Source organism: Ailuropoda melanoleuca, chromosome X (assembly GCF_002007445.2).
Source record: "Ailuropoda melanoleuca isolate Jingjing chromosome X, ASM200744v2, whole genome shotgun sequence".
NCBI lineage: Eukaryota > Metazoa > Chordata > Mammalia > Carnivora > Ursidae > Ailuropoda > Ailuropoda melanoleuca.
Genome location: NC_048238.1, coordinates 70269042 through 70283841, shown reverse-complemented (window position 1 = coordinate 70283841; position 14800 = coordinate 70269042).

Here is a 14800-nt window from a genome sequence, read left to right as displayed (position 1 = left end):
ATGGACCTTTTAAACTGCAAAGTGTTTTGTCAATATTCACCCATCTTTCTACCACCATGAAACTGTAATTGAGTTAGTGGTATATTCCCATTTTACAGAGAGAGGGAAGGTGAAAGAATACATGGCCATATAGAGTGGTTGAATAATTTGAAAGAGCATAAAAGGTCATTAATAGCATTGAAAAGACTAATGAACAAGGTTAAAAGACCTCCATTTAGTGGTTCGTTCAAACTCCCATGATACTAAGACATTTGGGAAGCTTTGTAAATCTGGTTTCTGGGGATGTGTACTCTTTTCAGGGATATTGTAGTGGACAGGGATATAGGAGATATACTGATCTTAAGCCAAGGCACAAGTAGGCTTACTTACATGCCACTACATCCCCTTGGAAGAATGCCACATGGTAATAATACTGTCTCACTCTTGCATAATGTGGAACAGTTTATGTCATGCTTTATACATATTATTTTGTCCTCACAATGAATAAAGTACTTTAATGCTTCTTAACATGATCAGATATCTCAAATAAAAAACACTGCATACACAATCAGGCACTGACTGGCTCAGTCAGTGGAACATACAACCCTTGATCTTGGGGTCCTGAGTTTAAGCCCCAGGCTGACATAGACCTAACTTAAAAACAAACAAACTGTATATACACACAAAATAATATAGGAAGAAACAAAGATCATTGAATCATGTGGAAAACAATCTGTCAATTACTGGACTCAAATCAGGTTTTTTTTTTAAGATTTTATTTATTTAAGACAGAGCAAGAGCAAGAGAGAGAGAGAGAGAGAGGATGAGCACAAGCAGGTGGGAGGACCAGAGGGAGAGGAAGAAGCAGGTTCTCCATTGAGCAGGGAGCCCAATGTGGGGCTCGATCCCAGGACCATGGGATCATGACCTGAGTCAAAGGCAGCCCTTAACCGACTGAGTCACCCAGGCACCCTCAAATCAGTTTTTGATGCAATATTATCATAATAATTTAAAATGATTTGTGAGTATAGATATAACTTGAGAATAATTTCCCTATATATAGGTTGTATAACTTTGCCTGTAGAATAGTCAAAGGAGCTCAAATTTGGAGTGTACCAAGTATTAATCAATATCAATATTTCCTTGTGGAGGACTAATATCAAGCTATGTAGATTTTGTTCATTATGCTAGATACTCAGTCTATATTCTTTGCAGGATACTAGATCTGTATATTAATTTAGTAAAATTAATCAAACCATAATTGTATCTTGAGACAGGTAGATTTTCCCAGTTAGTCCTTCATAAAAGAACTGCAGTGTATAATAGGGCTTAGCAAATTCATAATTCATGACACATATCAAGTAAAGATGTGTATGAGAAGGAGATCTTGGTACAGGGCTGAAAGAGAAAGTAAACAGCTGTTTTGTTTTGTTATTATAATGGCAGGCAAGACCAGAACAACTCTTTCATTCTCTTTATTTTCTTACTTTATTTTAGTAGACTAGCAGTTCAGAGACTTTTAAAGTTCAACTAAAGCGAGAGTGTTCACTGCTGAGGAGAAAAGAGCTTTTTGTCTTAAAGTTTGAAATTCTTCTTTTAAAAAATGTGCAAAACAGTAATTCCTTTAGATGATTATGTAGGGGTCAGAGCTCTGTCATGCCTGGTTATCTGAACTCTTTGATTTTGAAAAACTGAAATAGAAGACGTGTAAAGAAGATTGCTCAGCATTTGTTTCTTGGCTAGAAAACAAATCTTCTCTTTCTCCTTTTTCTTTTCTTTCTACACATACACACACTCTTATGTGCCTAGGATCATTCTTATATTAGGGTGAGGTGTACCTTATCAAAGTGAACACTAAGCAAGAAATTATATTTCTAGGTAATCCAACAATGTTCACATTGTGGTATCTCCTCTTGGACTAGATTATATCTGGGGGTCAAATCCAGAAAGAGCACTTGCTTTTGACTCTCTTCAAAAAAATGTGTGGTGTGTTTTGTTTTGTTTTGTATCACTGGGATCACATCTAGATATAAGAATAGTTCAACTAGAAGGAAGATTCACCAGGTAGATTAATACTAGATGGCTGGCAGACATGAATACTTTTTTCTTTTCTTATGACATTAATTGGAACCAGGATATATCTTCAGCACCCAAGGAAAGCACTAGGGCTTGATGAGTGTTTTGGTTAGGGATAAAGTATCCCTGATATCCCCATGCTCTGGCAATATGCATCCACCTTCTTTTTGGTAGTAAATAATAGAAAAATAACAAAAACTTATATAGCTTTTATCAAAAGTCAGATACTATTTTAAGCATACTGTACATATTTTCTCATTGAATGTTTACAACAAATCTTGGAGGCAGGTGCCTTTATTTATTCACCTTTTAGGCATAAAGAAACTATGGCATAGAAACTGTGGTGAAGAAAATAAGTAACCTTATTACCATTAAATTTGACCCTATACCACAATGTGGATATTCAGTGAGTTGTGCTGGACCATGTGGTAAACTGTCTTTTGCATAGACTAAAGCTAGCCTGGTACCTAGGTCCAATGCAAGCCAAATAGCCTCCTCTTTTATCTTATCCACCTAAGGCCAATAGCAGAGCCTCAGATATTAATACTATAATGACAGGTAAAGGCCAATTCAGAGCATGGTAGCAGTAAGAAACATAAACTGATGAGAGGAATAAAAGAAAAAGAAAGCTTGCCCCAATTCTTAGAAACATCTCAAGGAACATCTTATTTTCTTCCCCTTCCTTCTAATGAAGGGGGGTAAACAGAAGGGGGAATGAACCGCGAGAGACTATGGACTCTGGGAAACAAACTGAGGGCTGCAGAGGGGAGGGGCGTGGGGGATTGGGATAGGCCGGTGGTGGGTATTAAGAAGGGCACATATTGCATGGTGCACTGGGTGTTATATGCAAACAATGAATCATGGAACACTACATCAAAAACTAAGGATTTACTGTATGGTGTCTAACATAACATAATAAAAAATTTAAAAAAAAGAAACATCTTATTTTCAAGTCTAAACAAAGATACCACTTCTAGCCATCTCAGCCTAGCAAAATAAAAATAAAAATAAAAATAAAAATAAGGAGGGAGGAAAAGACACAGAGAGAGACAAAGACAGAGAGAACATCTTCTGTGCCACAATGTCTGCTTCCATGTACTCCAGGCTTCCCAGGGCAGCTTCCAAATAGTAACACAGCTTAGATGCTTCTGACTTAAGTAGGTGGAGGAAAGAATCAAAATAGACAGCAAAGGACAGATCAAAAAGAAAAAGAGAAATTACTTTTCCAGACTAGTAGACCCAAGACGTTGCAAAGGAAGAAATGCCAGGGCCAAGTAGCCATAGCTGTGTGCATTTACAGATGCATAATCATGGCTGCTGGCATATCCTCATGGTACTGTCATTTATAACTACCTAAATTCAAGAACCTAGTGCACATCAGATAGAGATCCCATGATCATGAATGGCAGGGATTTAATTCAGATAAGATCTTCCTGATGTGGAAAATTCAAGATCACAGCCACTTGATGACTTGTCCCTAGGTAATGTCAGTAAGTCTGGCAATACTATGGCCCAACAGCAGTATTCCAGTCTGTAATTGTCTGCAACTATTGTTAATATCACATGCAACTCACCCTTTTCATATCTACCCACCCACACACTCATTTTTTAGATATACAATTTCCCACTTAATTCACAAGTCAGTTATTAAATCCCTACTGCATGCCTGCTATTCTGATAAGTGCTAGGTTCAGAGATTTCACTTAATAACATGAACATGTTGGGAAATGCTGTGCTAGTTCTTGGTTCCTGGCCTGAACTGATCAGAAAGGTTGTCTGTATTGAAAAAAAAAAACAAACTGCAATTCCAGTTCAAGGTCATATTGGTAAACTTCCAAGGTTTACTGAGCCTAAGCTTTTGTTTTTGTTATTTTGGTTTCAGTTTGCTCAAGTTGGCTGGGAATGCTGGAAGCAAGTTGCTCTGCTCCAAACAGAATGTCTCTGGGCATTAAGGTGGTATTTTCACAAAGCATTATCAAATTCCAAAGGGATCCTGTGGACAAATGCTGCAGTGATTCCATAGTAATTTCTTTGTGCACAGCCCTGGGTGCTCTATACATTTTATAGGACATTCACATGGAGAGTTGCATAGTAGAACACATGTCATGGCTTGGAGAATGAAATGACCAAAAAGCTTATTTGAAGTCTTTCCCTCCGGTGCCCTGAAAAACCCTGGTCTGTTAATATTTGGATCTTGGTATAAAAATTCTAGATCTTGTTTGATCTATGGGTATTATTTGTGACTTTGGATTCCCCTGGGATGAGGATGGAGGTGAGGCTGTGATAAAACAACAGCTAAATTAAAACAAACAACAGCAATCCATTTAAAAACAGTATTAATCATTTAAAGGTAGGTAATTACTGTTTAAAAATTATGCTGGTGAGTCATAAGTACTGGTGATTATCAAATAATTTATCTTCAATAAAACTATTGAAAATAATTGTAGTGGTGCCTGGGTGGCTCAGTCGTTAAGCATCTGCTTCGGCCCAGGGCATGATCCCGGCATTCTGGGATCGAGCCCCACATCAGGCTCCTCTGCTGGGAGCCTGCTTCTTCCTCTCCCACTCCCCCTGCTTGTGTTCCTTCTCTCACTGGCTGTCTCTCTCTCTGTCAAATAAATAAATAAAATCTTAAAAAAAAGAAAAAGAAATGTACACACACATATACACATCCAATGTATTTTAAAACTAACACATAGACTTTAGATAGTTATTTCCAGTCTCTTGAAAAGTGATTCAGTGGTTATAATGAAAATTGTCAGTGTATTGCTCATGCCTTATTTATGGTGAAAATATCACTTCAATAATTTTCAAGAAAATGTGATCTTTTCTGTACTCCCAATCACTTAATGTGACTGAGAAATATAGTTTGTACTAAATTTTGCATAATGAACATGGCAACTTCAGAGAAAATTAAGCATTATGATCTCAAGTTCCCCTTATCCATAATTCCTTTGGAAAAATCTATCATATTAACATGCATGACAAAGAACTTTGGGGTTAGTATTTTTAATGAAAGGATGTTTGTCATTTTTCTAGTGAGGATTTACTGATTATGACTAACCAAAAAGAGGCAAGGGCATTCCATATAGATGACAGCTCTAACACATACATTGGTAAATATGGTTCTGGCCATTAGTGAGTACCTTTTAGTAGCAGAGTTAATAGGAGTCAAGGTTGATGGGTAATCAGAAATTCTACTCTTATTAAGTAGTTTGAAGTTTATTATAATGTCAGGTATCCTTTGGTTTCTCATTTTAGGAATGTGGTTCAGTGGAGTCTAAACTAGTCACCTGCCAAATATCCAGGGCTCAAATATGAGTGTGCCACTAATCACCATTTAAAAACAAAAATTAAAAAATTATGTCCAGTGACAAAGCAGCAAGATATATTTGAGGAGTGTTCATTTTGTTTCTCAAAGACATTGACCATCATTAATAGTACCTTGATATTAGAAGTTGAAGTTAGGGATAAATGGGAGTAGAACAAAGTTAGATTATCTATAGCCAAGTGCAGAGTCAAAATATCTTAACATCTTTTCATTATTATTCTAGATGTTTAGATATTTTGTCCCTCTATACTTGGTTATTAATAATCCAATTATTCTCTACTTCCATTCATACCTAACTTTAACAAACAAACAAAAAAACAGACTCTTAAATACAGAGAAGAAACAAGTGGTTGCCAGAGGGAAAGTGGGAGGGGAATGGGTAAAATAGTTAAGGAGGAGTAAGAGGTACGAACTTTCAGGTATGGAAAAAATAAGTCAGAGAGATGACGGGTACAGCATAGGAAATATGGTCAATAATGTAATAGCATTGTTTGGTAACAGATTGTGACTACGCTTATGGTGAGGACTGTGTAAAGTATAGAATTATTGAATCAATATTGTATATCTGACATATTAATGTAGCATTGTATGTTAATTATAGTTCAGTAAGAAAACAATACACATAACATTAAAAAAATTACTTCCTGGGCTACACATTAGAATCATCAGACTCTACACCAAGTTAATTAAATGAGGATTTTTTTGAAAGGCAAGGGGAGATTGTGCTTAGGACAAGACATTAGTTTTTTTTAATTTATTTATTATTGAAGTATGATGGCGATGGTTTTGGTTGCAGACCATAGTGGTTATGCATGTGAAATGGCAAGGGAAGAAGGAAGAAGGGATCTTTCATGTGTGCAAGAGACAGGGGAGGGATGTTGAATGAATCCAAGGGCACCCTTTCAGGTTCAGCTTCATGTGAATCAGAGACAGGAGAAGGCCTTTGTGACTTTGTTATATTTCAGTTTTAGCTCAAAATGCTAGTGCATGCAAAAGGGGCTGTTAAATTCTTGAGCAGATGTTTCAAACTGCTGTGTATTAGAAAGTCTTCTTCAGTCAGAGCTCTGCAGGATTCTTTCCTGAATAAAATAACCTTCTATTATTATAAAAATAGCAAATAATCACCACCAGAGCATGTGAACATCTGGTTTTCTCAATGGCCAGAAACACATCTATTTCAAAGTCACTGACCACCGATTTTTTAATGGTTTAAGAAACCATTGCTATAAAAATAAAGGGAAAAAAAGACATGCTCTGCAAAAAGCAAAAGAAAACCCATTTTTAACAAGGTATCTAAATTTAATAGAAAACATACCTCTGAAAAATGACAGTGCCTGGCATTCATTCCCCCTTGCTCTGCAACTTTAGATGAATTACTTAAACTACTCTCTGAAAGAAAGGGAGAGAAAAGATATTTTTGGTGTTAGGTTATAAATGTGCAAACTTAATATTTTATAGTAATTCTTTATAACCCTTTTCGCTGGGGACAGGACTAAATCATGCGTTATTGGCTAGACATGTTCTATCCCTTCTTTGCTCTATGTATTTATTTTTTGAGAAACATGATTTGGCTGTCAGTCAGTGTCTTTTTGAGCTATGTGCCTATAGGGCTCAGCAATAGTTCATCAAATATAGAGCCGTGACTATGTACATCATATTTCTGATAGTTAAGTTCTGAGATTCTACTCACTGTTTCAGGGTTTGTATGCATGCATTCTACCAGTTTAACCAAGAAGAGAAGGATGGTCTCTGAGAATAAAATTTGATTACTTCACAATTTAACCTGACCATAAATCTTTTTTCCAGTAAGTAAACAGTCAGCAGCTATGGTTCCTGTCCATTGAAATATGTTATTTATGTCTCTCCACTAAATATTTATCAGATATAAATAAGACAATACCTGTGAATTGCCTAGATCAATATCTGGCATATAGTAGGTAACAAGTATTAGACCCTATGGGGTGCCTGGGTGGGCTCCTGGTGAGTGTCCAACTCTTGATTTCAGCTCAGGTCATGATCTCAGGGTTCTGGGATCCAGCCTCCTGTTGGGCTCCATGCTCAGTGGGGATTCTGTTTGAGGATTCTCTCTCTCTCCCTCTGTCCCTTCCCCCATCAAATAAATAAATCTTTTTAAAAAGTCTTACACCCTATTTATTACTTTTGAGATCAAAACCTACCCCTTCCTCTAACTGCTAGTGCAATTTTGGGGGAAATTACTTATTTTAGCCTAAAATTTGTTACTTGTAAATTAAGCATATACTAATTATTCTTTATAGCATTTTTGTAAAATCAGACTAAAGGAAACAATTTTGGCTTAAGTGCAGAGTATAGTACCTAACTCATAGTAGGAATAAAATTAACTCTAATAGTCAACATCATCAACATTTTTTTCAAATTAGTGGAACTAAAATTTGAAGAATTGTATTCTGTTGGGCTTTGTATCAATGACTTATGATCACAATTTATGAAATTTTTCAAATGATTTATACACAACTAATAGTCATTTTCATAAAATATATACACCTATATAGTATCTACACCTATATAGTATCTTTGGATTAAGGTTCCAGCTGTTATTTTCAGTGTGATGCTTTTTCCAGTTTTTCCTCTTTCATTTGCATTCCTCCTGATCTCTTAGCCAGAAAGCAGCAGAAGTGGAAAAACCATTTGAGCATGAAACAATTAGAATAGGGGCACCTGGGTGGCTTGGTCAGTTAAGCATCTGCCTTCAGCTCAGGTCATGATCCCAGGGTCCTGGGATCAAGCCCCGTGTCGGGGTCTCTGCTTAGCAGTGGGTCTGCTTCTCCTTCTGCTTCTGTGTTCCCTCTCCCTCTGTGCTCTCTCACTCTCTCTCAAGTAAATAAAATTAAAAAAGAAGCAATTAGAATAGAGTGGTTCTTCTTTTGAGCAATTAATTTTGTATGTGTGCATATGTGTGTCCTTAAAACCTTCCTTTGGAATGTTTACAGTTGACTTATTTCTGTTCACTTTAGGGGAACTGCCTATCATATCTTTCTGACTTCAATATATGTGTCTATGTCCAACCCAGAAGAGATATGTAACCATGAATATTATTTTAACACTAAAATTGACTAGGCTCCAGGTTAATTTTAGTGCTAATTCTTTTTTACTTTTTTTATTTTTTTTTATTTTTTTTATTATTATTTTTTTAATTTTATTTTATTATATTGTGTTAATCACCATACAGTACATCCCCAGATTCCGATGTAAAGTTTGATGCTTCATTAGTTGCGTATAACACCCAGTGCACCATGCAATACGTGCCCTCCTTACTACCCATCACCAGTCTATCCCATTCCCCCACCCCCTCCCCTCTGAAGTCTTCAGTTTGTTTCTCATAGTCCATAGTCTCTCATGTTTCATTCCCCCTTCTGATTACCCCCCTTTTCTTTATCCCTTTCTTCCCCTACCGATCCTCCTAGTTCTTATGTTCCATAGATGAGAGAAATCATATGATAATTGTCTTTCTCTGCTTGACTTATTTCACTTAGCATTATCTCCTCCAGTGCCGTCCATGTTGCAGCAAATGTTGAGAATTCGTTCTTTCTGATAGCTGAGTAATATTCCATTGTATATATGGACCACAGCTTCTTAATCCAGTCATCTGTTGAAGGGCATCTCGGCTCCTTCCATGATTTGGCTATTGTGGACAATGCAGCTATGAACATTGGGGTGCATATGGCCCTTCTCTTTACTACGTCTGTATCTTTGGGGTAAACACCCAGTAGTGCAATGGCTGGGTCATAGGGTAGTTCAATTTTTAACTTTTTAAGGGACCTCCACACTGTTTTCCAGAGTGGCTGTACCAACTTGCATTCCCACCAACAATGTAGGAGGGATCCCCTTTCTCCACATCCTCTCCAACAATTGTTGTTTCTTGCCTTGTCTATCTTTGCCATTCTAACTGGCGTAAGGTGGTATCTCAGTGTGGTTTTGATTTGAATTTCCCTGATGGCTAATGATTTTGAACATTTTTTCATGTGTCTGTTAGCCATTTGTATGTCTTCATTGGAAAAGTGTCTGTTCATATCTTCTGCCCATTTTATGATTTGTTTATTTGTTTCTCGTGTATTGAGTTTGAGAAGTTCTTTGTAGATCTTGGATACCAGTCCTTTATCTGTGGTGTCCTTTGCAAATATATTCTCCCATTCCGTGGGCTGTCTCTTAGTTTTTTTGACTGTTTCCTTGGCTGTGCAGAAGCTCTTTATCCTGATAAAGTCCCATAAGTTCATTTTATCTTTTATTTCTCTTGCCTTTGGCGATGTGTCGTGAAAAAGGTTGCTCTGGCCGATGTCATAGAAGTTGTTGCCTATGTTCTCCTCTAGAATTTTGATGGATTCCTGTCTCACATTGAGGTCTTTCATCCATTTGGAGTTTATTTTTGTGTATGGTGTGAGAGAGTGGTCAAGTTTCATTCTTTTGCATGTAGCTGTCCAATTTTCCCAGCACCATTTATTGAAGAGACTGTCTTTTTTCCACCGGATGTTTTTTCCTGCTTTATCAAAGATTAGTTGCCCAAAGAGCCGAGGGTCCATTTCTGGGTTCTCTATTCTGTTCCATTGGTCGATGTGTCTGTTTTTGTGCCAGTACCATGCTGTCTTTGTGATCACAGCTTTGTAGTACAGCTCGAAATCCGGCATTGTGATGCCCCCAGCTTTGTTTTTCCTTTTCAACAGTTCCTTGGAGATTCGGGGCCTTTTCTGGTTCCATACAAATTTAAGGACTATTTGTTCCAGTTCTTTGAAAAATGTCCTCGGTATTTTGATCGGGATAGCATTGAAAGTGTAGATTGCTCTGGGTAGTATGGACATTTTAACTATGTTAATTCTTCCAATCCATGAGCATGGAATATTTTTCCATCTTTTTATGTCTTCCTCAATATCTTTCAAAAGTGATCTATAGTTTCTAGGATATAGGTCCTTTACGTCTCTGGTTAAGTTAATTCCAAGGTAACGTATGGTTTTTGGTGTTATTGTAAATGGGATGGATTCCCTAATTTCTCTTTCTTCAGTCTCGTTATTCGTGTATAGAAATGCAACTGATTTCTGGGCATTGATTTTGTATCCTGCCACCTTACTGAATTGTTCTATAACTTCTAATAGTTTGGGAGTGGATTCCTTTGGGTTTTCCATATAGAGTATCATGTCATCTGCAAAGAGAGACAGTTTGACTTCTTCTTTGCCGATTTGGATACCTTTGATCCCTTTTTGTCTTCTGATTGCTGTTGCAAGGACTTCTAGTACTATGTTGAATAATAGTGGCGAGAGTGGGCATCCTTGTCGTGTTCCTGATCTTAAGGGAAAGGCTTCCAGCTTTTCCCCATTGAGAATAATGCTTGCAGTAGGCTTTTCATAGATGGCTTTTATGAGATTGAGAAATGTACCCTCTATTCCTACACTCTGAAGGGTTTTAATCAGGAAAGGATGCTGTATTTTGTCAAATGCTTTTTCTGCATCAATTGAGAGGATCATATGGTTCTTGAGTCTTTTCTTGTTGATATGATGTATCACATTGATTGATTTGCGAGTGTTGAACCATGCTTGCATCCCAGGTATGAATCCCACTTGGTCATGATGGATAATCCTTTTAATGTACTGTTGGATTCTATTAGCAAGGATCTTGTTGAGGATTTTGGCATCCATATTCATTAGAGAAATCGGTCTGTAATTCTCCTTTTTGAGGGGGTCTTTGCCTGGTTTGGGGATCAAGGTAATATTAGCCTCATAGAATGAGTTTGGTAGCTTTCCTTCTGTTTCTATTTTTTGAAATAGCTTTAGGAGAATAGGTATTATTTCTTCTTTGAATGTTTGGTAGAATTCCCCAGGAAAACCGTCTGGGCCTGGAGTTTTATTATTTGGAAGGTTGTTTATCACTGACTCAATTTCTTCATAGTTAATTGGCCTATTTAAGAAATCTATTTCTTCCTGTTTCAGTCTTGGTAGTTTATAGGTTTCCAGGAAGGCCTCCATCTCTTCCAGATTGTTTAGTTTTTTGGCATATAGCTGTTGATAAAAGTTTCTAATAATCCTTGCAATTTCAATGGTGCTGGTCGTGACCTCTCCCTTTTCAGTCATAATTTTAATAATCTCAGTCCTTTCTCTTTGTTTTTGGACAAGTTTTGCCAGTGGTCTATCAATTTTATGGATTCTCTCAAAGAACCAGCTTCTAGTCCTGTTGATCTGCTCTACTGTGCTTCTGGTTTCTAATTCATTGATTTCTGCTCTAATCTTGGTCAACTCCTTCCTTGTCAGTGGGTTAGGCCTGTCCCTCTGTTGCTGTTCCAGTTTCTTGAGGTGAGAATATAGAAACTGCATTTTAGATTTTTCTATTCTTTTGAGTGAGGCTTGGATGGCTATGTATTTCCCCCTTAGGACTGCCTTTGCAGTATCCCATAGGTTTTGGACCGTTGTGTATTCATTCTCGTTGGTCTCCATAAATTGTTTAATTTGTTTTTTGATTTCCTGGTTTATCGAGTCATTCTTGAGCAGGATGGTTCTTAGCCTCCAAGTGTTTGAGTTTCTTCCAGGTTTTTCCTTGTGGTTGAGTTCCAATTTCAGAGCGTTGTGGTCTGAGAATATGCAGGGGATAATTTCAATCTTTTGGTATTGGCTGAGACCTGTTTTGTGTCCCAGAGCATGATCTATTCTTGAGAATGTTCCATGGGCATTTGAATAGAATGAGTATTCTTTGGTTCTGGGGTGTAGTGTTCTATATATATCTATGAGGTCCAACTCGTCGAGTATGGCATTCAAAGCCTTTGATTCTTTGCTTAGTTTTTGCCAGGGTGTTCTGTCTATTTCTGATAGTGGGGTGTTGAGGTCCCCTTAGTGCTAATTCTATCTGCCTTTTCAGTTTCAGGAGAAGGTGTAGTATAGTGAGTGGTTGAAAGGTAGACTCTGATGTCAGATTGCCCAGGTGAAGAATTCCAGGTCTTTATTTGCTACCTGGATGACCAAAGGCAAGTAATCTAACCTCCAATTGCCATGGTTCCCACAAATGTAAAATGGTTGTGACAATAGTAATTACTACATAGTATTATTGTGAGAATTAAATGAATGGTTATATGTACAGTGTTTAATTTATGGCAAGTACTTAATACATTTCAGTTATGATCACCATGACAATAATCAAACAATTGAAGTGGCTCAAGAGAAGTAAAAGGTTTTCTTTAGCACACTGAGTTTTTATAGTTCTATAAAGGCAATCATGGCTTCTTCTTTCTAAATCTTTTGGTTTGGCATTTGACACTTTTCTTTTAGGACAGTACTCTGTCCTTCAGTTTCCCTAAAAGACACAGTTGCCTTTTTCATTCAGGGCTCTATTTCCTTGACAATCAGTGCATTCCAGGCTAGTACTGCCTGTGTAACAGAACATTGTGACAAATTCCAGTACTTGTTGCCAATGGGAATTGCTGTCTGGTTCATGAGAATATGACCTTTGTTGGCCTTTTCTCCTTTCCTAGCACTCATGGGAATATATAAAATATGAAAGAAGTTCTCTTACCACAGAGTTAACTTTTTAAAAAAGATGCAATTAGCACATTTGAAAAACTCATTGAGCTAGTACTTTCATACAGAAACTACTTATGTGACAGAAGTAAGGCATCACTTCTGGTTCAGAGACCAAGTTATGGGCCATCCTCCATATTCCCGCAGGCAACTTTCACTATAATGCAGTTAATACAAGTCCTTAGCAAAGTCTAGAAACATAGTAGTCTTTGGAGTCAGATGCATCTGGGTTTGAATGTTTACTCTGTTACTTAGCTGCATGATCTTACTGTAATTGTAGTGTAGGTTTAACCTCCTAAACTTAAGTTTCCTTATCTTTACACTGGGAAGTAAATAAGATAATCTATGGAACATACTTAGACGAGCTGCTACATAATGAGTACTCAGTAAATGGTTATTATTTTTATTATAATTATTATTATAATCTTCATGTGCTTGACTTCCTGGATTATTTTCTCTATTTCAGTCACTGTTTAATAAGGAATACATAGAGATCCATTGCTTTTCTCTATTTAATGACATTTAGTTACTTTGCCTTTTTCTTTTTTCCCTCTGATATGGCCAGTGAAATGGCCTACCCCCATTCTGTGGTGTTTTCTCATTTTGTAGTTTAGTTTCAAAAGATGGGGAAAAATCTTGCACAGTTCCTGGAATGTACATATATCAATATTGCAAAATATTATTTATTGTTATAGCTACTATTTTGATGTTATTATTTGATGAACAAAATTGTATTAAGTCATTATGTAGAAGGCCTAAAATGTTAATTACTTTAGAGTAATAGCACATCCATTATTTGCTTTATCTGTTTTTCAACAAAGACCACATCTACTGCTCGGTGTAGGGGCCAAAATCTCTAGAGTGATTCTGTGAGGTCAAAGGAAAGTATGTTCTGCAGTATTGGTCCAAAGAGACAGACCAGATTTTTTTTATACCTTTAGCTCATTGACTTTCACGCTGAAAATGTAGGCAGCTGAACATCAGCTGAATAAAATTGAACAGCCTAATATTAGTCTCTCAGGAGTTTGAAGAGATCATGCTCCTTACCACTTGAATGTCTTTCTAATCTAAATAAAAAGGACTTACTAATCATGAATAAATGACATAAATATTTATCAGCAAGACCTTAAATATGATATTACAGGTACAAGCTAGCTATTCCTTTCGCATTGATTTATTTTTCTATTTTTGGATTTTTCAATTAATAAAGTACAGCAGTGAATTGAATTACTTATCTCTATGGCTCCCATATGCCCATGTTCAGGCTCTTCCACCAGGTGCCATCTTGCCTGCAGCATCTTTACTGCCTTGAAAGAATCTTCTGAAGTGGCAAAGATCTTTTAAAGATTGATGTAAGTACATCCCAAAAGGCCTCGGGCCTTTGCCCTTAACTTAAACAGTAGCTAGCTGTACCTGCAGGACCCCGCTTCTTCTGCTGGCTATAAACACTCACCTGGAAAACCCTGCTTAACTCCACACAGCAGGAAGTATAACATAGGACAGAAAGCAAATTGCCACAGTTCTAGTTTCAGAACCTATCCTGGTCTTCTGCTCTTGTCAGCTCTCTGGACTATGGTTCTTAATTTGTCACACTATAATTAACTTGCTGCTTTCAATATCTTATTTTTGCAGACATCCACTATCATTCACATGGCAGAGGAGGCCCTACACCAAAGAAAGTGGTCCATGCCTTAGGATATCATAAAATTTCATTGTGTGGTTTATAAACCAAATGAAATCAGCCATACAAAAGGTTTTACTTTAAGCAGAGACAAAGATCTAGCCCTTCTTAAAAGGTGACATGTGGGTCTTCCTTTTCTCTTGGAAGCTTATACATGGCTCTCTCCATCTTCTATCTAGTGATTGTTCAAAGGCATGTTGAACC